The following is a 27513-nucleotide window of genomic DNA, read 5'->3' as shown; positions in this document are numbered from 1 at the left end:
TGTCGTGTCTTTCGGCTTTTCCCGGTTAGGGGTCGCCACAGCGGAACTCCGGTCCGCTAATGATTGGCAGTTGATTTTTACGTGCTGAGTTGCCAGCCCAAATGCACAACCTTCAACGAAGATACACCCATTCACACATGTCTCCATGCAGAAGATGCTCTAGCTGAGAGTCGAACCGGTCAGCGTCTTACTGTGAGACGACAACACTACCGCAGCACCACCACCGTGGATACAGGCACTTTCTGAATAATAAGAAGCATGAATCAACAGTATAAAAATATGACAGAAAACCAGAACATTCTGCAAAATCAAGGGCAGATGAAAAGCCACTGTAGTACGTGTGTCTACCTTGGATGGGGGAATTCTCTGCACACTTACACTGCATAACTGCTCCTTGCCTTGCTTGGACACATCCAGAGTCACTACATGGGGGAGTGGGGTGCAACAAGTATGTCACAATTTGAAATGTCTCTGGCTGACTGTGATGGCCCTGACACATTTGTCATACCTTTCAACCTCAGAGCAAGAAATCTGGACAAAGCCATACATAGAAGTGGGACAAAGGCCCAAAAGTAAGGACAATTTTTAAATATTGCTCTTATAAACTTAGAAAGATAATAGAATAGCAGGTCTTGCATTCATATGAATTTTCTGAAGGGAATGAAATCTGAAACTGAAATGTCTGTCAATATTTTCTCACTTTAATCTTTAATGATTTGCCACTAATTTGCCAGAAAATCACAATTTTATGAAAAACAGACCAAAAATCTGATGCAAAAATATAAAATAGCCACAAAATACAGCTGGGAACCTGTCAAAGAAGGGACACTTTTTTAATGTTAATACTGTTAACTTGAGCAGCTGACAAAATCATAACAGGAGACTATCAAAAACCTTAGCAGAAGGTCTAAAATCATAGCACTTAAAATGTGCTTATGTTGAAATTCATGCTCCTGGGGCCGGGGGATATAATGGATAATTTGTTGTCTCAGGGAGGTGCTACTGTTAAAATTAGGACCCATTATATAAGCCACAAAAAATTAGCTAGACTGTTGAAACTTCCAACTGTTTAAATATAAGCCACATTTATTTTTTTGCACCATGTAGAAAGTGCAAGTAAAATATATGCTACACACATACAAGTAGAATGTTAATTAAACATATAAAAAAGGAAACGTATGAGACATTCCTAAACTAATTAAATTATGCCATCTTCACATATCCAGAAATCCCCTCCATGTACGCAGTGCTGAAGGTTAATGTTTTTGAAAAGAGCATGGTTTAGTTTCAGTTTCACAACAGCTATCAGAATGTAATGGTTGTACTAATGTTCCTATTATATGTAAAAAATGCAAATGGCCACTGTCATAATTGCTACATACTAGCTATCAGCCTTTTACCACAAGAATCAGGGACAAATCCAACAACTAATGAAGGTAAACACCCCGGATTAGAGACAAATTTTAAATATTAAAAATGGTTAAGAAATGACTTACAGTTTCAGAGCAGTCCTTGGTCAATTGTGATTGTTTCTTAAACACAAACTTGTCTTTGCTTTGGCTCATTAGCAACAGTACAAAGAACTGCCTGCTCACACCTTTGTTCTCCCCTCCCCTTCCCTGTTTATTACCTTAAGACAATCCCAAAATTAATAAATATTACCTGTAGCAGGCACCATTTTTAAAACTACAATCCACTCTGCTACAGGCCCCATGAGGAGCTCAGTGTCTCTCCAGTAAGTGTTTTACAACTGTAAATGCCTATTTTATGTTGAATTATGTTAGACATTTTACAACTGTATATGTTTATGTTGAATTGTGTTAGACATCTAATATGATTTATGCTGTATTATTGGAAGTTACTATGCCATGCTAGCGTTTTGTTTGCACCAAGTTGTTTTTAGTATGATAGTATGGTCTATTTCCATAGCTGCACCTTGTTCACTATTGTTATTCATGTAATTGTTTTGTGTGAGACAACTCATACTGGTGTCTAATTATTTCTATATAATTGTGCTGTTACTGGTGGATAGAATCACATTAGACAACCTCGACAGAGTGCTGCTCACTATATTTTTATCTGTGACTGCATAATTGTCTTGAGGTTTTTTCTAACAGATGTTTTTCCAATTGGCTCAGTATCTGCATATACTAGTAGTTGGTTCAAGACATATTTTGCTGCATACAGTAGCTATTTGCTCAGTGTGTTTTTTATAATCTTTATAATATATCTTTACCTTCTTAAAGTGCTTACTCCTCTCTGTATTCTTCTTTTCTAGACCTAACACCACTCTTAAGTATTCAACTGCGGTACGACCTTTAACATTCTTGTAAGAAAAGCGCAGTCTGGGTCTGAACTGTCTGCAAACAGCTAAAGTTTTCACCAAAGCAGCAAAGATTTCAATAGCAAATTCCCACCTTATCTCCACCCTACTTTAGGCCTCTCCAATATATACTAACCTAAGGCAATGCGATCTAAACAAGCTAGAGACGTGCTACAACAAAATCGTCAAATTTGCCACAGGGGCACCCTACCGTAGTCACCACTGTCTCTCACTTGCTGAACTGGGCTGGCTAGAACTCCCTCACCTCCTTCAATGGTATCAACTCTCACTCGCCCACAAACTAGTAAACCATCCACTAAATGTCCCATCCCTCCAGAATCTACTCCAACCCTATCGCACCACCAGACCACTGAGGTTCAGCAACAAAAATCACTTGCAGATCACTAAAGCCAGTAACTCTGCTGGTGAAGCACTATTCTCTTGCACCATAGCCAAATTATGGAACTCCCTCCCACCCACAATTACCTCCATACCATCATGCACCCACTTCAAAACTTTACTAAAAGTGCACCTAAAAACATGCTGGCTATGCCCTGGCAACTCCCACTCTAATATCACCCACCCCATCCAACCACTACCTTTCTTTCCACTCCACTAATTACCTTGATTATAGCAAGCTCAGATGCTCATAAGCCTAGTACTTATTATACAGCAGGAACTTCTTATTGTAACATTTGTTAATGTCTGTTATGAACTTTACAGGTAAAGATTCTAGTTGTCTACTGATGTACTGTGTTCTTCATCTGTAAATATGTTGTAAGTAATTGCTATGTAAATTGTTAATCGCTATGTAATCCAATGTAACTACTGTCTGTTTATTTTAACTGGGGAGCTTTTCTCCCTGGGCCTCCACTGAAAATGGACCTACGTCCAGTCGGACACTCCCGGTCAACAAATATAAATAAATAAATAAATAAATAAATTGCACTTAAGCTGCTTTGCAATAGAATGCATTTTCTGAAGAGAAGAGACTGTGTATGAATGTGTGGGTGTGTGTTCTTAACATCACTGGATGCCAACAGGTGTCTAGGCACATACAGAAAGCACAGAGGAAACAAAACAAGCATTTACAACTGCTTTGTATGGATGCATTTCCTTACTTTCCTAGTAGAGAGGTAAACAACCTTCAGCCATGCTGCAGTAACTAATGTAACTTAAGTAAGAACCAACATGGTCACCTACCTCAATTTTAAAGTTAAATAAATGAGTCAAGTGACTGTCCGTCTGTCTCCCTCTAATAATCTGACTATCTCACATGCAAGGCAACTACCCAAGCCAAAAAAGTTGTTTTTCAGCAACGGTTAACGTGTGACTCCTCATAACACCAACAACAAACCAACTGTGCTAGTAGTACTGTAACTTTACCAATTGTTTCTCGTTCTCTTTTTCGAGAAGAGAGCAAGAACTAATCAGTAGCCATCCAGGCTGTCCACGTCATGTACGTGACTGCGATGTGGCAGTCCGGTCCCCTTCCATTTTACTGTGCGGGTTAAACTGGATAGACTTCTGGGCATCACACTGATGCCTTCTTTCCTTAATCTGGACTGCTTTTACAATGGTCCAGATTTAATTTACAGAGACTAATTAAAAACAAAACCTCGAACTCGGCAAGCAAGTTCGAGTTCAGGGACTTTGCGAGTCTGACTCACTTAGAGCTTTCAGACAGCTAGTAACATTTAAATAAATAATAATACATATTTTTTATTGTTAAAATATTCCTTTCTTTCTCCACAGCTGGGGAGGCTGCAGTTGTGAAGCCCGATAGCATGAGCCGCCACTGATTTTAATATACTGTTTGTACAAGACTTCCAGAACAATGACAGTGTAACTTACTAGTATAGGTTTATAGGTGCATACTAGACTAACTGCCCTGAAAGGCCTTTTTATGCCTAGTCAATAACCTGAGGTCAGATTCAGATTCTGTACCTTTTGTCCATAAGGTGAAAATCTTAACCATAATGCCAAATCTACCCCCTACTGTTGTATCATTTTGTTTACATCTCTAATCAGAACTTTGTGTGGCTTGGCACAGATGAGAATAAATCACACATTTGTTTTACTCCTTCTCCACAGTGGTATGCATTATGTATGTGTTGGTATGTTTGTATGCCTTTGAGCAACAATATAGCTTCTGCCGCTGGTATTATCATGGAGCACATGCAGCTGCAGTAGTGTCAGGTACTCACCCACAAGATGCCAGTCAAGAGGAAGATATCATGCCCATATAGCAACACAGTCCTCTTGGTTTAAGTTGATGTGAGAGAAGTATGTTATGTTATTTGCTTTAGAAGCTGTTAAACAACAGTAAAATTTTAATACGTGATCCTTCTGAGAAAACTTGTACCTTTTTTTAACTCCAGTGTTCAAGTAAGTCAGTTTCCTTTTGTGTATTTTCAGCGTTAGTGCATGAAATTATGAATACATAAATTCTGAATGCATAATTTTACTAATTATGTACTTAAGTAATTTTATTGAACTTTTTCCCCCTGGCCTTCGCTGAAAATGTGTACTGCCTGGTCTGACTTTCCTGGTTAACAAAAACAAACAATTAAATAAACGTAGACAAGATATTTCAGTCTTACATTTGCCTACCTTCACTCTGTTGATGTACCCTTTTATCACCCATTTACTATGGAATGATTCTTCATTTTTCTTCATCACTGAATGCAACTGAATGCAAAGTACACTGGCATCATAATCTAGAGGGGTGGTTCTCTGTGTAACGTTTTGCTTTGTGGATCCACATTAAGATCTAGGCTACCACAGGAGAAAATGGTCTGTCTGGTTGTGAGTAGCATTTAGTGTAGGCAAGGTATGTGCCCTTATCCGTGCCATCTCATGTGTGCTGGGTACAGTGGATTGTGTTTCCTACTCTGCTACTGATCATGAAACTCTGCTGTTTCCCTTGCACTGCTTCATTGTGGGGGGCTGTTTTCTGTCAATGGCTACCAGCATGTCACCATCCATTTCCCTTCGGGGACACATTCTTTTTTTGCAGGCACTTTTTTACACAGCATCTCACAGTTTTATATTGAAAGTAAGATCTGATGTTGTTGTTTCTATCTGGGTTCAACCAGTGGGGTATCGGGTCCGGCATACTAAATACTCAAATTAATACAACCATAAACTGAAAAAAACAAAATAATGAAAAGGAAGCAGCCACACTGTGTAGACCAGACTCAATTTTCCTGTTTATTCTGGTACTGCGACCATTCGCCTTCCAGTTATTGGATCCAACTCATATCCAAGACTAGCCATTTCCAAAGACTTCAGCCCCCAAGCTTCAGTGACTCTACCCATAATACCTTGCTCTCTCTACAGCTATCACAGATACTGTTTGGCACCTTCCAGGTCAGCAGTTTAGTGTCAAGGTCTAATTTGGGTGCATCCTTTTTGGTGTGATTTACCTGTTTTTTCTGTTACCCACTTCTTTTATCCTGGCTTTACAGTTGCAGTACTGATAGGTAGATAAATGGGGGTTAGGTTTGCATAAGTTTAGGTAGTATTTAACTCTCTTTATTGTTGCAGTCAGTTCCTTCATTTTTATCTGTGTGTGTGTTAGTTAAGTAAAAAAAAAGATCATTTGTAGTAGGTTATTGTTGTTATAGTGGTGTTTTTGTGTGCTATTATTTGCTTACATGGATAAGGGTTTTAAAACATGTGTGGCATGCACCCACAAGCTCCCATCACAGGACCTGTGCGAGCGATGCATTTACTGCATTGGTGCTACTCATTTGGAGACTGATTGTTCTATTTGTGACAGCTTCTGCACCAGGGCTGTCAATGAGCATAAGTCTAACTTAGGCCTCAAGGGTCTTTTGCCTTCTTGAGATGTTTCTTCCTCCTCTGCTCCAGGTAGTAAGTTAGACAAGAGCAATCAAAGTCAGAGGGAAGATTCTAAGGATTCCAAACTGCCTAAAGAAGACCACAAAAAAGCAGCTCCCCCTGTGTCAAACCAGGTCCAAAGAGCTTTCACTCTTCCAACTGCATCCTTTCTGGCTTTGGATCAGACTTCTCGAATCCACTTCCCCATTAGCGCAGACCACTGGAAAAGTTTCTTCCTCAGTCCTTAGTGTCTCTAGCCCTTTTCTGTCCAAAGGAGCTTCCTTGGGCAGGATCCACTCCCTGTTTTGTCTCTCTGTTCTGAGGGAGTTGTCCCCAACATTACCCCCTCTCCACTCCAGACTCAACCTTCTCTGGTCTGCCCCGAGTCCTCAGAGCCTTATACCAGCAGAAGGGCTTCCAAGCCCCCCTCAATAGCCTCTTCAGCTTGGTTGGTTTTATCAGTTGGAGGTATTACATCTGCTGATTAGAAGCAGCTGATGCAGTCATTCCTGAAGTCCCAGATTCAGCTATGTCTGAGTCCTTCAACTATAGGTCCTCAACCTGAGACTTTTGCTCAAACTGGCATGTTTTCTCCCTCAGGCCTTGTGACGTCAGGGTTTTCAAAGCCATTTGCCTTGCCACCATCAGGGTTCGGTCCTGTGGTGTGGCTGATTCAAGTTCCCAACCTTTATTTGATCTTCTCGACTCCACTGTTTTCTAGAGTTGACCTTCAGAGTCAGGGTTTCCAGGTCAGGTATACACTACAAGTTTTGGAGTGGTGTCTCCCTCTCAGCACCTCAGTGTTTAATAGTTAAGCTCTGATCTCGGTATCACAGCAAATGGGAGCAGCACCAGAGTCTGGTATTTCCTTGGAGATTTTGGATCCCAGGGATGTGAACTCCTGCCAACCAGCTTCAGTATCTTCATTTGACAGAGAAAGGATTCTGTACAGACTACAGCTAGAATGGTCTTTGCCAGCTGGCATTCCTTCCCTTTGTTTGTTTGTGCCTGTGGACTCACACCAACTTGCCTTTGGGATTGCCCACTCCAATAGACCTTCAAACCACCTAGCACGCCGGAGCCCCACCCCTGCCTTTTCTTCCTGTATTTCAGATTCCCCCAATGCAGGAGGGGGATGGCAAGGGGCAGTGCAAGAGGAAGCACCTAGATTCTGAGAGGAATACCTGAACAAGGATACCAACCTCAATGAAAGGGAGGGGTCTCCAAAATACAGAAAAGCCTTGTTTGGTGATCTCATGGAGCTGCTCCACCAGCATGGGGCCTGAACAGCTGAAACCCCATCTCCAGAGGAGTTGGTATTTTTGGAAGCATTCGGGGTGGGCCCATCCACATCCTAGGTGGCTCCCCTCTGGATGTGCCTATTGGCTTAATGTCGTGAAGGGCTTGGGGGGAACCTGAATATGGTGGAGTCTATACCAAAAAAGCCTGTAAAATATTGGCCCCTCCCAAAGATCAACAATATTGAAGAAAGGGTCCTGCTGTTGGTACCATCATGGTGGCATCAGTCACAAAGATGGACATCTCAGAAGAATGTTTGTCAGTCCAACCCCCTAATACAGAATCCAGAGCTTTGGACTGATTAGGGAAGCATGCCTATGCATCAGCCACCTTTGCACTTTTTCTTCTTCTTCTTTTGGCTTTTCTCGGTTAGGGGTCGCCACAGCGGATCACCTGTCCGCTCATGATTGGCAGTGGAGTTTTACTGTGTCGAGTTGCCAGCCCGACGCTCAACCTTCCATAGAAGGCACATCAGCCACCTTTGCACTAAAAGTGCTAATTACATGACTCACCTGACAAGGCCTCAGCAGGACATCCTGTCTGATGCATGAAGAGTAGTTAAGGCACTGCAAACTTCACAGTCAAAAAGACTCTGGACATGCATTTGTCCACATTACAGTCTATTTCCAAAGTGCTAATGTGCTTGCTTACCAACGTGGTCGATGGCACTTCCCAAGTTGCTGGTGCTGGCATTATTAAATGTCACCATGCTTGGAAGAGGTTGTGCAACTTTGCAGACTGCTTTAAGGCATCCTTTATTAACACCCCTTTTGATGGCTCCTCATTTTTTGGGCCAAAGGTTAAAGACACATTGACCAGGGACAGACAAGGTGGGAAGATGCTGTCTGCCACCCCTAGTGGACCTTCTCTAGGAAGGGACAGCAGTCTTTTAGGATGCTCCTGCAGAAGGTTCCCCACATGACGGGGGTAACCAGAATGGACATTGTCCATGTCGCAGAGGCAGTCCACAGAACCAGTGCTTCTATGGAGCTTTCTCTGGTAGGCCCTTTCAGCATTCCTGAAAGGTTGCCTGAATGTCCTGCTCTGGAGGTAGTTAAAGTTGCTTGGCTCTACACCCAAACATGTGGGAGTCCATCACCTCAAAAGCATGAGTGCTGAGCATTGAATCCAGAGGTTACATGATTCCATTTTTATTTCCACAAAAAGAAAATGCCAAAAACCTTTTGGATGTACCACCGCATCCATGGAAGGATGCAGTTAGCCGAAATTCCAAAGCTGTTAATAAATCTAGACATCTAAAAGCCCCCACCAGACCAATGAGGATCCGGGGTCTATTCCAGGTTCTTTTTGGTTCCAAAAAAACAGGCCTCAGACCAGTTTGGGATTTAAGCAAGCTAACTCACTTTGTAAGACAGACCAAGTTCAAGATGGTCATGGTGCAGTCCATTCTTCCTTTTTGAGAAAGGATGACTGATATGCTTGACTGAGTTCAAAGATGCCTACCATCATATAAAAATAGTGAGGTGGTCATGAAGATCTCTGTCCTTCTGTTTGGGAGGCAGTCACTGCCAGTTCAGAGCTGCACTTTTATCTTGCCACTTCCCAGAGGTATTTACCAAGTGCGTGGCAGTCTTTGTAATTTGGATTAGGCTGCAAGCATTCCAAGACTGTCCCTTCCAGGATGATTTGTTACTGACTACCTCCACAAGGGCATCCTTAGTCAGGGCCAGTGATTCCTTACTACATTTGTGTCTCTTCTTAGGAATCACTGTGAGCTATCAAAAGTCCAGACGTCATCTGGTTCAGATTTTGGAGTTCATAGGCTGTCAGTTAAAGATAATGGCTCAGATTGCAAGACGTCTAGTGCTCAGAGAGACTGCACTTCATACTCAGGCCAGTCGTGGACTGTTTCACAAAAAAAGAATCTTCTGCTTCACTGGTACTGAAGCTTCTTATAGATACAGTGATTTGCGTAGTCTCCCTGGTGAGGTACCATGTGAGGATTCTGCAGTGGTCATTAGCCACTTAGTGGCCTTACTCAACCCATTACATGGATTTTCCCATAATTTTGACAGGAGTCTGTCAAAGTCAAATCAAGTGGTGGCTGGAGTCTGCTGTAGTTTTGACTGGGAGACCATTTGTTCTTCCTTTCTCACAGGGCACAGTCACAACGGATGCCTCCCTTTGTGAGTAGTGGAGGCATTTCGAAAGAAAGACAGTCCAAGAGACTTAGTCTACAACTTGAGACCAGTTTTCACGTCAGTGTCTTGGAGATAAAAGCAGTCCTGCTTACATTGCAGGCTTTTCAGAACTTCTTCTCCAGGGTTATGATTTCGGTAGAAAAGGACAATATGTCTCTGGTTAGGTACCTGATAAAATGGGGTGTTAACCTGATGTTCTTCGTGTTTCACTGTTGCAGTCATAATTGTGGGGTGCTCCTGCCGGCAGGCAGCCCGAGGTCGGCCAGAATCCCAAAGTCTGGGTAGTATCCTGACGCCAGGACTTGGTACTTAGCCCACAGCCGGCGCCATCTTCTCCAGTCTTTCTTGCCGTAGGTGGAAAGCAGCTTTTGGTTGTTGTCGGTCCGGTTGTTACTTCTCTTCTCGAATCTTTTCTTGTTCCTCCGATGTCAGAAAAAGTTAATAATTGTATGGGAAACAAATACCTCATAAAGATTTCCTCTTACTGTCTACCTTGCTTAGGCCCTGACCACTTCTTGTTGTCGGTTCTGTGCCAGGTTCAACTCTCGTACTATCAAGCGCAGTACGATTGGGCTTTAAATTATTTTGGCAGACGCTTCAATTATAGAATGTGACACTACCGGAGTTCAAAAGAAGCGCAAAGACAAAGACAGGCCTCCGAGGTCCAAACAGGACTCGTTGCAGCTGGAGCCAGCGTCGCCACTTCTGAACCGATGGCACTCCCATGGGAGCCATCGAGGCCCACTATTTTAACTGCTGCAGGACCTTCGGACGCCGCTCCTTCAGATGGGTCCGGAACCGCTGTGCAGGTACCGGCTGAGGGGTTTTCAGGCCTACTCCCATCACTATTTCAAAGGCAAAGGCAAAGACAAAGACTCCTACTAAGTCTAAAGTTCCAGCTCAAGCTGCTTCTGAATCCACTCCCAAGACACAGAAACAATTATTGAGGATGGCTGAAGATTTGCTTACAATGATTAGGGGTTCTCACCCCCCTCCTGAAAAAAGGCCTCGGTAGGATGTTACTCTGATTCCTCTGACCAGGCTTCTGTATCTTCTGTTTCTTCCTCTGATCAGGACTATTCTTTTCCCCCTTATGAGGATTCGGATGCTGAGGATTCTTTGCCCTCGGCCTCTCCGCCTGAGGATTTTTCTTTTGGGGAAACCTTGCATGAGATGAGGGAACATTTTCATTGGGAAGGACAGGAATATTCTGCTTCCAAAAGAGGCTTAGAGAATTTCTTCTTCTTCCTCAGCATAGGCCTTTAGCTATCCCTCCTGTCTTGGACATTGTAGATGATGCTTTTTCTGAGGCTAATTTGAATCCTGATTCCATGCCTCCTGCTCCTTCTAAGCCTGATAGATTTTATAGGGTTCCTGACTCTCATTTATTTTTATTTAAAAACCCTTCTGCAGATCCTGAAACTATTTCTCAGGGCTCTAAGGCTGCTAAGGTTGCTACTTCTAAAAATCCTATTCCCTCTGAGAAGGATTCTCGTGCTTTAGACAGGTGGGGAAAAAGGTATATACTTCTGCTACCCTGTCTGTAAGGGCTTTAAATTGCCAGTTTCATATGTTTAAATATCAGCAATTTCTTTTGTCTGTTTTAAAGCAAAAGCTTGCTTCCCTTCCTGCTTGTGCAGAGGATATGGAACTTCAGGATTTTTGCATGCTACTGAACAGGTTAACAAGCATAGCTTACATTGTGGTTTTGATGCTTTGGATGCTTCCTGCAGGGCTGCTGCCTCTGGTACTGTGATTAGGAGACATGCCTGGCTTCGTGAACAAAGTTTACCTGAACAGGTTAAGGCTAAGTTATTAGATGCCCCTGTTCAACAGGATGTTCTTTTTGGTTCTAAGGCTGAGGAAGTTATTAAAAAGATGGAAGAAAAGGCAAAGTCCATGCAGACTGTAAAAGATTTCTTGCAGGTTCAGCCTCCTAGATTTTCCAGGAATTGGCCCTCTAAAAATTGGTCCTTTCCCACGTCTGACAGGCCTCAAAGGGAAGATATACAGAGGTCGTGGTCAAGGCCAGACCTCTTACAGATCTAGACAATGGACTGCTTCTTCACCTAGGAGGGGAGAAGACAGATCCCAATCTCAAAGAAAGCAAACTCAATGACTCTTTCGGTTAGGCTTCAGGACCCCTTTACCTGGACGCCCCGGAGGAAAACTGTCTCTTTTACAGAAATTGGACTCATATTACCCAGGACAGATGGGTATTGGACGTGATTTTAATGGGTTACAAGTTCCACTTTCACACTTTGCCAAGGACTCACGGTTGGCCAGATCTGCCAAAACTTCAATGGTCAGAGGCCTTAACTCAAGTGGATGCTGTTCTGGCCATGAGAGCCATAGAGCCTGTTCCACTCGGAAATGGGAAAAGGTTTTATTCAAGGCTGTTTCTGGTTCCCAGAAAACAAAACTCATGGAGACCTATTCTGGACCTTTCTGTGTTAAACACCTTTTTGGAAATTCCAAAGTTCAAGATGCTTACTCTGCAACAGCTAATTCCAATGCTCTCTCAGGACGCCTGGATGGTGACATTGGACTTAAAGGAAGCCTATTTGCATATCCCTATCAGACAAGAACGCAGGAAATTCCTCAGGTTCAAGGCAGGTTCGAGGCACTTTCAATTCTCTGTTCTGCCCTTTGGTTTATCTACTGCGCCCAGAGTCTTCACCAAGTGCCTGGCACCAGTAGTGGCTTACTGCAGACTTCATCAGGGGATCCAGATTTACCCCTATTTGGACGACTGCCTTATTCAGGCAGACAGCAAAGATCTTCTGCTTCAACATCTGGACTTTGTTCAACGTCTTCTCCTACTACTGGGATTCTCAGTGAACATAAAAAAGTCACATTTGATCCCTTCTCAACAACAGGTATTCTTGGGAGCCCTCTTAGATACAACCTTACAAAGGGCCTACCTCACTCCAGAAAAACAAACTCAGCTGGCTTCTACTTTCAACACCTTGGCAACTCTATCTCAGCTCACTGCAAGGAAATTCCTGCAGGCTCTGGGCTACATGGCTTCCTGTATTCTGTTGATTCCAAACGCAAGGCTTCACATGAGAAAGCTTCACTGGTATCTGAAAAGTGTATGGTCACAGCACTACCACGATCTGGATATTCTGATTCCTCTGATCCCCTGCCTCCAGAAGGAGTTCCTCTGGTGGTCCAGGGCATGCACGTTAAACGAAGGAAAACCTTTTCGTCTCCCTCAGCCTACTCAAATCCTAACTACGGACGCCTCGGATTATGCTTGGGGAGCACACTTTCTAGACAATTGCCAGCAGGGAACCTGGACAAAGGACCATCTTCACTGGCACATCAATCTGAAGGAAATGTTGGCAGTTCAAAATGCCCTTTAGCCTTCAAAACCTTTTACAACCAGGGCCTCTGCTAATTGCACAGACAACACCACGGTCATGTGGTACATCAACAAGCAGGGGTTCTCATTCATACCCCTTTGCAGACTAGCTATGGGTTTATGGGACTCAGCTCTAAATTTGAATCTGCATCTCCAGGCTCAATTCATTCCAGGGAAACAGAATCTCTTAGCAGACAGCCTGAGCAGAAACATTTCAGATCCTCACGAATGGATGCTAGACACCAACTTGTTCAACAGGATTACTGCAGTTTGGGGATGTCCCCAGATAGATCTGTTTGCATCCCATCTCAATCATCAGTTGCCTCGCTTTTGCACCAGGTCCTTCCACAAAACAGCATGGAGAGTGGATGCCCTGTCCTTCAGCTGGAGAAGCCAGTCAGCATATGCCTTCCCTCCTCTTCCTCTATTGCCTCGGGTACTACTGAAGATAAAGCAGGACAAGCCCAAGTTCCTCATCTTGATTGCTCCAAATTGGCCTCGACAGTTTTGGTATCCAACCTTAAAGCTCCTGTTCTCGGGGCCTCCTTGGATTCTTCCACTGAACCCTTCGCTTCTGTCCCAGCATCAGGGTCAGTTACTACATTCCAATCTCAAGACCCTTTGCTTGGCAGCTTGGCTCTTCAAAGGAATTTGATTTCCTCTAGTCTTCCCAAACAAGTTTTGGATGTTCTTTTGGAAGCTAGCACTAGGAAATCTTATGCCTCTAAATGGAAGAGGTTTTCTATTTGGATGCAGGACCGAGGCTCTGATCCTCAGGTTCCTGATCTCTCCTCTATTTTGCTTTACCTTTCGGAACTTTTATCTAAAGGACTTTCCTTTTCTTCCATTAAGATTCATGCTTCTGCTATATATTTCAGTTCTGATCCTCCTGTTTTTCACATCCTTTGGTGAAGCAGTTCTTGAGAGGGGCTAAAATTTGCGGCCTCCAAGGACCCCTCCTGTCCCTGCCTGGGATCTTAATTATGTTTTAGAAAAACTTACTTTGTCTCCTTTTGAGCCTGCTGCATCTTCAGATATTAAGTTTCTATCCTGGAAGACTGTTCTTTTGTTAGCATTGACCTCTGCCAGAAGGGTCTCAGAGTTGCAAGCTCTCATGGCTGTGGAACCATACCTTATTTTCCATCAGGACAGAGTTTCCTTGAGGACCAATCCTACTTTCATGCCTAAGGTGATTTCAAAAGTGGCTTTGAATCAGACAATTCACCTTCCTACTTTCTTCCAAATCCTCAAAATAAAGGGGAAAGGATTTTGCATTCATTGGATGTGCACAGACAGTTACGATTTTACTTGGACAAGACTAAAGATTTCAGAAAGTCTAACCAATTGTTTGTTTCCTTTGCTTCCAGTTCTCTTGGAAAACCTATTTCTAAACAAACTATTTCCAAATGGATTGCTTATGGAATCAGATTTTGTTACACTCATCATGGGAAACAGTTTCCAGGGACCATTAGAAGTCATTCTACTAGAGCAGCTGCTACTTCTACTGCTTTCCTCAGAGGAGTCCCTACCAAGGATATCTTGGAAGCTGCCACTTGGAGTTCTGTGCATACTTTTTCCAAGCACTACAATCTCCTTGTTTTCTAAGTCTAGGGCAGGCTTTGCCTCTGCTGTCTTGCAGGGTATTCTTGCCTCCCCTTCTTCTATCTAAAGCCTCCTCCCTCTCTACACTGCTTTGGGATTCCACCCTACAGTTATGACTGCAACAGTGAAACACGAAGAACATAGTACAGTTGTGTACACCTACCATAAATGTAGATGTTCGAGTGTCTTCACTGTTGCAGTCCTCCCTCCTATCCCCTCTTTCTCTCATATTTGTGGTGTATTTGTGTTTCCTTGTTGGATTCATTTTTGATTTGTTGGGGGCTTCTGACATCTAGGGCAAGAAAGGCTGGAGAAGATGGCGTCGGCTGTGGGCTAAGTACCAAGGCATCCTGACGTCAGGATACTAGCTTATACAGCCGACGCCGGACCCAGACTTTGGGATTCTGGCCGACCTCGGGCTGCCTGCCGGCAGGAGCACCCCACAGTTATGACTGCAACAGTGAAGACACTCGAACATCTACATTTATGGTAGGTGTACACAACTGTACTTTCCTCCCCTCTTTGTTGAGAAGCCATGAGAGTTTGGCAGTGGGTAATTTCATCTCAGTGGTTTCTGTCAGCAATGCACATCCCAGGGAAATCCAACATTTTAGTAGGCATTCTGAGAAGGAATATGAGTGGTCCCTAAATCCGGGGGGCAGTAGCTCATATTTTCTGATGCTGGAGCACTCCATGTTGCATTCTGTTTGCTTTCCCATCCAATACCATGTGCAACAGTTATTACGACTTAGTTCTTCCACAGGGATAGTCCCCCAGTGATGCTTGGCTCCTGGGTATCCTATATGCTTATTATCTCACTCCTCTGATAATAACGTTTTCCAGAAAGCCACCCATTGTGGAGTGACTGTGATCCTCATTGTTCCTTTTTGATCCCATCAAGTTTGGTTCCCTTTTCTCTGGCTTCTGCTACAGTGCCCTCCTTGGATGCAGGATCCCATCCCGGATCTTATCTCTCACCCAGTGGCCTTGAAAGCACCCAACCTCTGGACTCTCAAATTAACTGCATGGTTTCTCAAATTTCCTTGATGTCCAGAGATCCCAAGCTCTCTTGTAGAGTAGTTTATATTTTATTCTCTTCCCAGAAACCATCTACTCACAAAGGTTTATGCTAGAAAGTGGAAGCACTTCACTTTATTGGCATCTTCTGAAGGTTTGGACACTCTTTTATCTACTCTGGATTCCATTTTTGATTTCCTTGCTGATCTGTTTCATTATAGATCTAGTTATCCCACTATTAAAGTTCATTTAGCTGTTATTTCCTACTTTATTGAATTCATTAGTAAGATAGTCCTGCCCCCTCTAATTCTGACATGAAATATCCATCAGATCCACCCTCCAGGCAGACCACTACAAACATATTTCCCTTAAACCAATACCTACCAGCTATATCAGATCTCTTCTTCATAAACTAAAGCCCTGTTCTACATCTGCTGATAATTTGCCTCCCCACTTCCTTCAGATAGCAGCAGACTCTCTAGCTCTATTCTGGTAAACTGGTCAGTCTCTGAATCTAAAGTCCCCTTTATCTGGAAAGAAATGTATACCCTACTTTTACACAAAGGTGGTCACTCCATTGACATCACAAATTTCAGACCCATAGCCATCCTCTCAGCTCTCTCAAAAATATTAGAAAAGTGCGTGCATAAGCAAGTCATTGAACATCTATTACAAGAAAATCTGCTCACCCCCACACAACATCGCTTTCGCCCAAAACATAGCACCACTACTTCCCTTCTTTCTTTTATTAACACTGTTTCTCTGGCTAGGGACAACAATAAACTAGTGTCATGCATATTTCTAGATCTGTCTAAAGCATTTGATACAGTCTCCCACCCCTCTCTTCTGGAAAAATCAGTTAACCTTAATTTCTCTACCTGTACCATTGACTGGTTTTCTAGCTACCTTACAGACTGGCTTCAGTCAGTAAAATGGCTCTCTGTTCTCTCTGTTCCTCTCCCTATCAAGGTGGGTGCTCCCCAAGGATCTAGTCTTGGTCCGCTACTCTTCAATATTTTTACTAATCAACTGTACACCTTCTACACTTGGTCAACCCTCATCCAATATGCTGATGACACTACAGTCATCTCCATTGTGAACACCCCCACTGACCTACATTCTATTACCAGAAATCCTTTAACTCTGTTGAATCCTGGCTCTCTAATAAACAGCTAATTCTAAATCCTAAAAAAACAAAACAAACTCTTACTTTTTCTTCCCAAAAACCTACACAACTTTACATTCACTTTCACTATCCACTCTCTAAATAAAACAAAAAGTAGTTGACCCCAACACAAGACTACTCGGGGTCATAATAGCTGACCAACTGAAATCTGATTTACATGTTAACAATTGTATAAAGAAAACCCATCAAAAACTTGGTTTCTTATATAGAAATAAAAAGTTTGTATCAAACATAGCTACAGTCTCTCTCTCTCTCATGCCTGTCTCCTACAAAGCTTACTGTACAGCTCTCAGATCCTCTTCAACCTCCAAACCTATCTCCTAACTAAGCTGGAGAATACCTATAACAAAGTGGCCAGATTCGCTGCAAATCAGAGCTACAGATCTCATCACTGTCTCTCACCAAAACACTTGAACTGGCTGGAATTACCCCACCAGCTTCTCATCTCTCACCTTCAAATTGTCCACTATATCCTGTATCAACCGAATGTCTGTCCCGACCTGTCTCCACTAATCTCCTTCTACAATCCCTCTAGAACTCTCTGAAGCTCAGACTAGAATGTACTGCAAACATGTAAACCTAAAATCAAAATTGGTCAAAACCTCTATAACTACCACCCTACCATCTCTTGGAACAAGCACCCATTGGAAATTAGATCACTTAATCAACTCAATGAATTCAAAACAGCCGCCAAAGAATACCTTAAAAGTCTGTGGTCTTGCCACTGTACTCATCCTCCATAACCTGTCCTTCTCCGATTGTAATCATACTTTTCTGCCTTATACTGGTGTAGTTTCTAAGTGTTAGCTCTGTTTGACATATTAACTAATTATTCTGTACTTTTGTGCAGCCTCTTCTCTAACAGTCACCACCTTGACTGTATTTTTACCTTTGTACACTGCATGATAAACCTGCATACTGTTTCCTGCACATATCCTAAGTGTAATGTCAACTATAACTCTGTAAATAGCCGCAATGCTCAACTGCTTCTATCTTAAAAATGCTGATGTTGATTTTTTTTTTGATAAATTTGTGAAACTTAAAAAAATGGAAGTTATAAATGCTAATGTTTTGATTTCTATGTAAATTTGTGAAGCTTTTCTGCCCCAGTCTCTGCTGAAAAAGGACTATCAGCTCAGACGGACTAACCCAGTCAACAAATGTAAAAATTAAAAAAAAAATGTCCAGCTTTCAAATTGGCAGAGGTAATACTCCTGTATTGATTGTGAAAGTTTCTAATGTGTTTTTTACAGGTACATTCTTGTTGCTACATTATATTCAGCAGCCTGTTCCTCCTTGGAATTTAGCTTCAGTGCTTCACATTCTCATTAGCCTCCTTTTAAGCCTTCAGCGACAGTCTCTTTGAAGTTGTTGTTGTCTTGGAACACTCTTTTCTTTTTGGTTGTCATTTCAGTCAGGCTGGTCTCAGAACTGCAGGCCTTATCCTCGGTACTTCCATGCCTTATCTTTCATAAGCTTGGGGTTTCTCTCAGAACAGATCCAATTTTGTTTGCATCAGAAACCACCTTGAATCAGGCCATTCATTTACCAGTGTTGTTCCCCAATTTTTCAAACAAGCGAGACTATTTATTGGATTGCCTTGATGTTCACAGGCAGCTGAGATTTTATCTAGATAGAACCAAGTCCATCAGGAAGTCTGACCAGCTGTTTGTTTCCTTTTCAGAGGCCCAGTTGGGTAAGCCATTGTCTTAAGTCTGCTTTATCTAAATGGCTTTCAGATTGAATTTCATTGGGATATCAATTGAGAAGAAAGTCTTTGCCTTATAAGCCTGAAGTTCACTCTGTCAGAGCTATGGCTACTTCTACAGCTTTTTTCTTGAGGGTTATTATTGATGGCATTTGTGCTGCATCTACTTGGGTGGGTATACATGCTTTTGTGTCTCACCATAAGTTGGATATACAGTCAGGGTCCAGGGCTTCATTTGGTTCCATCGTATTGAGGACATTTTCTCTCCTTGGACTTCCTTAGAATAACATGTGGCTAGGGACTCCGTCCCACAGAGTGATGCCTGGACTGAAAAGACAACTTCTGATATGGGAGATGTATACTTTCCTGTTAGATCTGTGTTGTCTATTTTCATCTGGTTCATCCATCCCTTCCTCCTTTACCGCCCCTGTGCTGTGTTTCTCCTGAGCATTAACTGCCTGTGTTTTGGAGGCATCTCTCTCCCTGTCTTCCCTTTTGGGGTTCTTGGTCTGTTGTCTTGGAGCATTACAGATGGAGTTCTGTGGAGATGGGCAAACTCAATTAGAGGCAGCTGTAGAAAAAGCAATGTACTATGGGTAGAGGAGGCAGAGCTTGGGGTTTGAAGTTTTTGGAAATGGCCGGTGTTGGATCCAAGTAGGATCCAATAACTCACTGGTTGAACTAGATGGAAACAGACAACATGGATCTTTTGTTATGGCAAGTACATAACTTTAGATCTGATCTTGTCAGTTTTCATTCTGTCCTCAACTGATGGGTTTGGATCTGACTCCTCGGGTCCAAGTCGACCATTGCTAAAGCTCGCTGCAACCAAAAACTCTCAAGCTTCTCCCTTAGCCAAACTGCATCAAACCCAGTTACCCCAGATCTCATTTGCCACTTCAAGCATTCTTCAGATAAGTGTCTTATCTTTTGTATTCCTTATTAAAATTTTTTTCTATTATTGTCCCTTACCTGCGTTTATAGGGACCCAGTCCCAACCCCGGATCCAAAAAAGGCAAAAATGCAAGATCCTGCTAAGGAAAAAGTATCTGATGTGATGCGTCTTAAGTCGGATCCAATAAAAACAAAGCTCTCAGATTCAACATTGTTGAATTCAGTGCAATCCAAACCTGACTTTCAGACTGCCAAGTTATTTTGCAGGATAGGGTACTCCCATCACTGGATCCAGTCCCTGACAGGGTACCGTCCCCATTGTTAAAAAGACTCAGGTCTCCATCCATGTACTCCACTCATTCTTCCTGAAGCTTTACAGAAGATGTGGAGAGACCAGTGAAGAAGATTCTCTTGGCACAGAGCCAGGTTGGTGTTCTTTCGGCTCCTACCCATCTGTGTTAGGAGATCTGTATGTCTGCTACTCCCCCATTACACATTCCTTCTGTGACTCCTGTTACTTCAGAGTTTTTGGATCTGAGTCTTCCAGATCTGTCTGCCTCGGATCCGACAATAACTGTATCTTTGGATCCGATATTTTCTCTGAGAGCTCGGGTCCCGTTAGATCCGGAGAGCTCCTGGAGCCATAGTCTGCCTGTCAGATCCGAGTAGTTACATTAGACTCCAGAGCTTTTGGAGTCATTCTGCCTTCAAGGCTGCGAAGAGAGTATTTTCTGCCTCAACAGTTCTTGATGGGTGCATCCCTTTGGATCCTAAGTCTTCTACTATTATGTCTCAGTGCTCAGAGCCTCACCATTTCCTTCCACAGGGACAGCCAGTACCAAAACCCCAGGCGCCCGACCAGGGAATTGAAATCTCCTCTTCTGATGCCTCCTCAGAGCACCCCACTAAGGAGGTCCTTAAAAAGAGGACGTGTAAGAGGAAACACTTCACAGATTTCAGTGAAGGTGTAAGGTCCCCACGATCATCTTTTGAAGATGTATCCTTTGGAGGCATCCTAGAGATTTTTAAAAAGAGAGCTTGTTGGATGCCTAGCAACCTTACATCTAAGAAATCTGTTCTCCTGGAGGCTTTTGGTACTGGACCCTCTATCTCCTGGGTGACTCCGGCTGCTGATGAGCTGTTTGACTTGATCTCAGGGTGGGCATGGCAGGACACCAACACCACAGAACCCATTTCTCGCAGACCAGATAGGATAATGGCACAACCTGCAGATAGGCAGTTTTGGGGAAATGTAGTTCCTGTTGATGCCATGGTAGTTGCGGTAGCCACAAAGAAAGAGCTAGCTGAGGAAAATTCCACTGTCCATCCCCCCAACAGGGAGGCGTAGGTGATGAACAGATTTGGGAAGCACATCTATGATACAGCAACCTTCACTTTGAAGTCTCTGAACTATTTGAGACACTTTACTAGACTACAGAGGGATTTGATCAAGGAGTTATCAAATACCATGTCAGGTGCTGTTTCTGAAGTTCAGGCATCTATTACTTCTCAACTGATGACCCACCAGTCCATATCCAATTCATCCATGAGGTTGCTCTCACATGTAAAGGAAGGAATCTCAAGAGCAGTGGGTTCAGGAGTTTCCGTAATGAGACATGCCTGGATGTGCCTCTCTGAGTTTGTGGAGCCTTTCAACTCTTCTTTCCTCAATGCTCCTTTTGATGGAATGTCTTTATTTGGCCCCAAAGTACAAGACACTCTGTTTTGTCCAGGTGTGAAAAAGATGGAAAGACCCTGTCTTCCATGAGCGTGCATTTCTTGACTTCTCAGTAAACCTTTTCCAGAAATCACCGAGGTGGTTGAAAAATGTGGTTCAAGAAGTCTTGGGGTCCTTTTCAAGACACACATGCAGGAGATTCTCCGAGAGGCAGAAGTGGGAACTCTAATGGAAGAAGACACTCCCATGGCAGAACTGGCGACAGAACCACAGTTGCAGAGAATCATTTGAAAGAAGGCCCGATTGTCCACCTCTGGAGGCAGTCATGGGATGATTATCACTGCACCAGCGAACCTGGCTAGATATAACAAAAGATACTTGGGTGCAAAAGATGATTTCCGTAGGCTATATAATACCCTTTTCCCTTTCACCTCCAATCTCAAGAAAAATCCCTGATGTTCCACCCAGTCAGAGGGAACAAGCAGCAATTCAAATACAAAAGCTGCTAGAAAAAAAGAGTCATCCAAGAGGTCTTGCTAGACCAGATAGAATCCGGAACTTACTCAAGGTTCTTTTTGGTGCCAAACAAATGGGACTGTAGACTAATTCTGCATCTCTGCAAACTAAACAAAACAGTTTTAGATGGTCACGGTATAGTCCATTATTCTCTTTCTGGGCAAGAACAACTGGATGTGCTCCATAGACCTTCAGAACACATACTATCATATAAAGATGAACAGTTGATGCAGAATGTACTTACTCTTCTGGCTGGGAGCCAGTTATCATCAGTTCAGAGGACTGCCCTTTGGACTCACCATAGCCCCCAGGGTGTTTACCAAGTGCATGGCTGAAAGGATCCCAAGTGTTTCCTTATCTAGACAGCTGGCTTATTACTACTTCGAGCAGTCATCAACTCGATAAGTGCAAAAACCCAGGTTCTCCAGACTTTCTCTCTTGTGGGAATAACCATAAACTACAAGTCTCATCTGCAACCAACTCAGAGCTCAGAGTGTATAGGAGCAATTCTCAATACAAAAAACAATTGCTTTCCTTCCATTACTGAGAGTTCAAATATAATCCAAATATAAGCCAAAAATATAATCTGCAGCACCTCATTTCAGCCCGCCTGGTCCTTCAGGCTCTGGGATCAATGGTGGCAGCAATAACATTAGTACCACTTGCCATGTTTTATAGGAGAATTCTTTAATGGATTTTAGTGGCTCAGTGGTTGATACTTTATCAGCCTGTGTCTTACCAGATAAGAATAACTCACATCTGCAAGAGATCTCAAGTGGTGGATTCATTCAAACCAGGTTCCACAAGGTCGTCTGTTCATTCCACCTCAGCCCAAGGCCGTAGTGACCACAGATGCTTTCCAGCTAGGGTTGGGGGTGCATTGTCTGGGAAAGACAGTCCAAGGCACTTGGTCCCCCGAGGAAGCCAATTTGCATATAAATGTCCTAGAGATGAGAGCAGTGCCATTAGCATTGCATGCATTTCATAATGCTCTCTCTTTGGGGACAGTTGCAGTACAGTTGGGCAACATGTCAGGCTTCTAGTACATCAACAAAGCAAGAGGAACCAAATCCTACCCATTGGGTCTAGAAGCTCTCAGAGTGTGGCAGTGGGTGTTCTCTTCCAACTGCACATTACAGGGAAGTCCAGTGTAATAGCACACAAATTGAGCAGGTGCATTCTTCTACCTTATGAATGGACCCTCAACAAAAAGGCTGTAAACATGATTTTCTGCCATTGGAGCCAGCCTTGCTGCAATCTATTTGCAACCCCCCCCCCCTCGAACAACAAATGCAGCAGCTACTTTGCCGTAATCCTCCCACAGTGGGAATCCCTGAGGGATGCTCTAGCTTATGATTTTTTCCCATCCTTTTGTTGTTTGAGTTGATATATTCTTTCAGTAGTTCATTTATTTTAATCACATTTTTGAACATTTGATTTTTTTTCAGTAAATCACACAAAGCCATCTCTTGTACAAATGCTGGTCTGAACTGATGTTTGCTGAACATCTGCAGGAATCTTTCCAGCCAGTGTCTTCTCTTTACTTTTTTTCTGGTTGATTTTCTTTCAGAGTCTCAACATTTCTTCTTTGCTGGCATCTAGCCAGTGTACTTACAAGCCAGTAAGTGAATTTTACCCAAGCTGACAATATTGCTGGCTTTTATTTCTCAGTTTCTGTTTTCACACTGCAAGAACTGAAATTAAGTTGTTGATTAATGTGCAGCCATCTTGGAAGTCCATAATTCTGTATCTTTTCATCATCATGTCACTGTAGTAGTTAGGAAATCCGTTTGCCTGGTTCACCTGATTTCCAAATGCATGTTCTCTAGAGTAGAAGCCATAATTTCTCCTTCACTCTTTATTGAATATAATGTACCTTGTAGATCAGAGTGTGTAATGTACTTTCAAGAAGAATTCCAGTCAAGTGGGCACGTGCATTTAAGTACTGAGCACATGCAAGCAAGAGTGCCATTTTGAGTGAGCAGCCAGATTGAGAGCACACATGAATGTAGTCAGTCAGTTAGATAGTTAGTTTAAGCAGAGTGTTCCTGCCATCCATCCTGATGTGTTCGTGTACAATAAACTACTTAAACGAATACCCAAGCCTCAATGTCTTCTTGTTGTACACAAGATGAGCGACATACCTTTTGGCATATTTTTATCTAACCATATAACTCAACTTGAGAAACATCATAAGTTCCTAACTAAAAATATCAGTAGTCTCAAAAATCTTACAGACTACACTGTCAGCCCTCTTTCTATACTAGAGTTTCTTATTATCTTCACCATGGAGATCCGTATCTAGCCTTTCAAATAATGAAGGGTCTAACCCTGTTCCAGGTTGAGAGAACTATATCGACAAATAAACAAGACACATTAGCATGATAGGTTCATATCCCAGTGATTCTCCTACCTCTGGAGCAAACTTCTGTTGCTTCTGAAGGAGAGTATTACCTTTACCTCCTTCAAGGTAAACCTAGAGAACTGGATGAGCAGCGTCAAATTCTCCTCAGATATATCTTGTACCACCCTGGATTATTTGCTAGAATTGTAATGGTATGCAGACTAATTGCCTACAAGTTACCTATGAACCTGTGGTTGCCCTGTGTATTAATGATAATAGAATATCACTGCATGATGAAAAAACATGGTTTTGGACTTCAGGGTGGAGTTTTTCTTTAAGACTAGAAACAGTTGTTTAAGGAACTGACCAGCACAGTCCACATGCTGTATGTAATTGCTGCCTTTGTAAACGTTTGCCTTATTGTGCTGCTTTTCTCCCTGGGCCTCTGCTGAAAAAGGACCGATGTCCAGTGGGACATTCCCAGTAAACAAAGGTTAATAAATAAAATAATGCTCATGGCTTTCTCAGGCCATTCCCAATAGTATAAATGTAAATTCAGTAGCCATTTACTCTTTCTTTGACATTCCTCTTTTGGACACTTTGAACACTCCTCCCTGTCCTATCTCATTAGCTCAGTGTACTAAGTAAAGAAGTATCATTTGATCAGGCTTACCCCCTTAGTTCCCTAATCGTGAACTATTTTCTGTTTCCTCCCTCTCCACTTAAAAAATATATGTATACTTTATTCAGCTGCTTTTACTGTAATTGTTTTCTTCATACTTTATTACCTTATGTTTGCTGTGTGCTCTTAAGTGTTCAAATGTTTTCATTCTTCTGCATTTAATACTGCTTGTTAGTAGCCTAATTAAATTTATGTTATTCTAAGCATTTTAAGCTTTGATCTTAGCACTTGTGCTTCAGGCCAGTTACTTTACATTAAAGGAAGGTTCTTGTGGTCTACATTCTTGGGGACAAACCCTTAACAAAACCTTCTCTCCATAAGTCTGCCCAAGCATTCGGAACACTATGTCTGGACAATTCCCATCACTTTCTCCTGTCAACATGGGCATATTGAGACAATGTAGCAACTGCCTCATGTTTATTGGCAACCCTCTTGTCCTAGCACACAATTCTTCTACCTGCGAGAAATGCATGTACATTAGTAACCTGGAGTCCAAGCTCTCTCACGCCACAGTCAGTAACCCTGACAAAGAGGAGATTGTCAGCACAACACACACACACACACACACACACACACACACACACACACACACACACACACACACACACACACACACACACACACACACCTATGCAGAGGTCCTCAATAAAAACTTACCTAAACAGCAGAGACCTCTAAAACACACTCAGAAACATTTCACACACAACACCAAACACATCACACACAGCAGACAACACACCTGTGTCTCACAAACACAGCCCATAAAGCAAAACAATAAACCATCACAGCGAACAAGATATCTTTTATCTGTACATTTTTGTACCATTTCATGGGGTGGCAAAAGCCACATCACTATGGCTAGGCTTACAAATGCCCCAGGGCAGATAGCCTAGTACTATACTATGAAACTATGAAACTATATAACAATAAATCAAACACACTAGTCATTGGTGACTCAATTGTGAGACACACCTATGTCCCCCTCACCAGGCTAAACAAGGAAAAGGTCATGGTCAGTTGTCTGTTCGGTGCCAGAATCCACCACATCATGCACACCCTTAAGTCTCTGCACAACAAGTACAAGTATAACTCTGTCATTGTACATGTTGGTGTGAATGACTTAAGTCGTACCTTCCTGGACTATACGAAGAGAGACATGATTAAACTCTGAGTATGTGTTCCAGGCAAGTATGACCCTAGATCTAAGCAGCATCTGACCTTCACCAAGAATGATACCACAATACCAACAAAAAGTAATTGACTTCAGCAATTGGCTTGGTTTCTGGTGTCTTTCTAAGGGGATCCAGTATCTGTCGGCTTGGGATGACATGTTCGACAGGCCTTGATGCTTTGCCAGAGATGGCCTTCACCTGTCACCACTGGGTTTCCAGATCCTGGACATGGCTCTCACCTCCCCCATTGTGCCTTTTTTTGGGCAATCTCCCAAGGACAAACTTTTCAACATAAAAGATCTGTCAAAAAGTAAACTGAAGGTCATAAGTTCATAAATAAAGTTCATAAATTAGTACTAGGCAACTGCCTTTGTGGGCCATTTTAAGCCTAGCCAATTACCCCATGTGAGAATCAAACCCTGCACCTTTGGTTTATAAGGCAAATACCTTAACCATTATGCTAACCTCTTACCCCTGCTGCTTAACACTAGGAGCCTAAACATGAAAATGGACTCACTGGAAATCCTCCTTGCACTGAAAGATGCTTATATCTGTGCGGTCATAGAAATATGGTTTAGGGCTGCTGAGAGCACCCCTGCCTTATCAGGCTATACCTCATTCCACACATTCCAACCCCAAAATGAGGTTGGGAAGACTAAGGGTGGTAGAGCTCTATCTTCATCAAAGACAGGCACACCTCCAGACTGGTTGGCCAGCATGAGGCACTGGAACTACTCCAGGTACAACTGACCGCTGGCAAGATACCCTTCCAAGTTATTGCTAGCTATAGACCCCCCCTCCATGACTCAGGACACCGACTCCTTTTACCTGGATCTATTAGACTTCATCAAGGTACCCCCTAACACCTTAATTCTTGGTGACTTCAACTACCCCACCATAGACTGGGTGAATTATTCTTGCAATAATGCACTATCTCAACTTCATCAGTTCTAATAGACTAGACCAGATCATGTCATCCCTCACAAGGGGAGATAACATTCTGTACTTGGTTCTCACCAACATGGGTGACCACTTCACCACTCCCATAGTATGTCCTTCCCTGATTAGATCAGATCATCGGACTGTCTCATTTTAAGTTTCTATCCCACCCAACCTCCCCAGCGGAAATCAAGCTGAAAAATTTCTCAAAAGCTGACTGCAACCTCCTAAGGGAGGGTATCTGCAGCTTCACACTACCTCCCCCCCAGAGGATGCAGACAACTGTGCTGAACTACATGCCAATGCACTTTACAAGCATTTGTACAACTGCATGGACTCAGCCATACCCAATAGAACTAAAACCTGCTCCTCAAGGAGAAACGATCCTGTTTGTTGGACATCCTCTATCAACAGGCTTTACAACAAAAGGAAGAAAATGTTTTCCAAGGGTAAAAGGGAACAAATTCCAAATTGGAAAAACTCCCTCCTTAGCCTCAACAAGCAAATTAGATCACTAGTGAAAAGCTCCAAGGCCAATTATGAATCAAAACTAGCCTCTATAACAATGGGAAACCATAAAGTCTTCTTCAGTTACGTAAGGAACCTCCATGGCAAAGCCCAGGTTGTTTCCGAATTAGTACATAACAGTATCACATACACTGATCCTATTGACTTAGCCAACCTGCTAGCAGATAGATTCAGCACAAACCTCACCCCCCTGTCCCCCCAAAGGCCCTTTTGACATCCCTGATACTTGTTCCACACCTCACATGTCTGA

General features: G+C 42.8%; 1 protein-coding gene across 2 annotated transcripts in view; it reads left to right on the top strand.

Moving 5' to 3' along the window:
• The window catches only part of LOC122809657, a 673939-nt gene that overhangs the window by 1409 nt on the left and 645017 nt on the right, over positions 1-27513 (top strand). The gene's annotated exons all lie outside the window — the stretch shown is intronic.

This window comes from Protopterus annectens, chromosome 1.part1, assembly GCF_019279795.1.
Source record: "Protopterus annectens isolate FY-2018-M chromosome 1.part1, PAN1.0, whole genome shotgun sequence".
Classification (NCBI taxonomy): Eukaryota; Metazoa; Chordata; order Ceratodontiformes; family Protopteridae; genus Protopterus; species Protopterus annectens.
This window is presented reverse-complemented; position numbering and strand designations above follow the sequence as displayed.